Consider the following 2,500-nt stretch of genomic DNA (forward strand, 5'->3'; position numbering starts at 1 on the left):
TATATATTATATATATATATATATATATATATATATATATATATACGTTTATTTATATGTATATATATGTATGCACATAAATACATGTATATATATATATATATATATATATATATATATATATATATATATATATATAATTATATATATATATTTATATATTTATACATATTCATATATCTACATACATTCATATATATATATATATATATATATATATATATATATATATATATATATATATATGTGTGAGTGTGTATGTGTATATATGAGTATATATATGTATATATATATATACATAAATACATACATATATATATACATATATATCTATACACATATATATAATATTTGTATATATATATTGAATATATACATACATATCTATCTATCTTTCTATCTACCTCTCTCTCTCTCTCTCTCTCTCTCTCTCTCTCTCTCTCTATATATATATATATATATATATATATATATATATATATATATATATATATATATATATAGGCATACATACACATACACACAAACCTATATATATGTGTGTATATGTGAATATGTATATATGTATATATTATATATATATACATATATATTTACATTTATATAAGTATGATACTGATAAAGACACTTATGAGATCAACATGTGATGGTTGAGGTGATGATATTGATAATGATGATAATGCAGTACAGACAACTATTCATAGTATGATTACTATCATCACCGTCATTATTATTACCATTATAATTTTCGTATCTATATTCAACATCATCATTTCAGATGATCCAAACACAGCATCAAACATTATAAACTTTATTGAGAAACTATTGTTATGTGATATGAGTGAGAATGATTATTACTATTTGAAGATCTGCAATTAACATTTTGATATAACATGAATGCAAACGTGCTCTGGTGAAGTTTACGTTTTATTTGTAGCATAGAAGTCCTCCATTCTCTTTCGTACTTTTTCTTTCTTAGTCTTTTGTTGCTCTTTGTATAAGTATATTATATTATATATCCCATATATATATTTATTTATATATATATATGTATATGTATTAATATATATATATATCATTTATATGTTATATATATATATATATATATTTATATATATTTATATATATGATATTTGCGGGTGTCTGTACCCTTACTCTATTCATGTATTTTTTATCTATTCATTATCTCTATATGTACACTTAAACACATAAAATACAGCCATTTTGTGTGCTTAATAAATTTATTATGAAATGAAAGAGGGAAATGACATTTGAAAGTAAATGAATCCGACTTTATTTGGATGACTTTACTCGGGTCAATTAAAATATTATAACTCTGTAGCTTTAACGTTTCACTCTCTCACGTCCCAGAAAGACCTTTGGCAGATAGAAGGATGTTTCTGTCTTCATCATCTGGAATGGGATAATGGTCTCATGAGTTTTTCTCTATTATTGAAGTATATATACTGAATATGCTTTGATTACGTGGAAAATTGCGATTCGGAAAATTTTAAGTGTGAAATTTAATGTACAAGCTGGTGCTAAATTTTAGATTTTTTTTTTTTTTTATTAAGTGCTATGATTATAATCCTTACCTTGTCTATCCATATAGGAGCGTTATACGGATAGTGAGATATGGCCGAAGCCTCGTAGCCCCCTTAGCTCCTTAAGCCAAATCTCGAGGCGTATCCTACCGTTCCTCCGTATAGCCGGTATCCTGTTTATCCTAAGTGGCGCTTCTTGGGTCTGGGAGATCCACTGGCTGAGGCCGGAGGACGACACCACCAGCAGGACCAACACACTGCGGGAAACCTGAAGAAGTTCTCTTTTAGATTTGTTTGCAGTGTATTTGAATCAGGAAATAAGGGTGTAGGTATATATAGATTATAACATAAGCCGCATGGATATCATATATCGTAAATCCTGTCCTAAAGAAAATTGACCATCTTCTAATACATTGTTGAGATGTTGCGGTGCGAGTGCAAAGTTGACTCTGCTCGCTACGATTGGCCTTGCTTTATATAACTCTTAAACGGACTGTTGGCAACTCGGGACTTCCCTTACTACGCTAGTATTTTCGGAATTTGGAAGGTGTCAAAAAACTGTCCGGGATTTCCGGACACAATATTTAGTTACATATGATCAAAAATCCGTATATTTAGTGAATAAATCCCGTTTTACTCCGCGCTTCCAGATCTATATTTCGCGCTAAGCTTTGTGGCTTTGATGAAAACTGTGCCGTAATGATTGCAGTCGGAGGATCGAATTTCTTTCAATAATGCAGTGCTGAAAAAATGGCTATAATCAATGGGTTGTACTAGATCCAGAAGGTGCATCATTAATTAATCGTTCATAATGAACAGGAGATTGATGATAAAACAATGTTAATGATAGTGACATTACTTCTATTTGATATTTCATGGTGTGTGGTCTATAATCATTAGCATCATCTTTATTGTCATCATTATTTTCCTTGTGTGCATTCTAATAATGTGCAACA

The sequence above is a fragment of the Penaeus japonicus genome, unplaced genomic scaffold (genome assembly GCF_977035675.1).
Source record: "Penaeus japonicus unplaced genomic scaffold, GWHDUDI00000001_assembly GWHDUDI00000036, whole genome shotgun sequence".
NCBI lineage: Eukaryota > Metazoa > Arthropoda > Malacostraca > Decapoda > Penaeidae > Penaeus > Penaeus japonicus.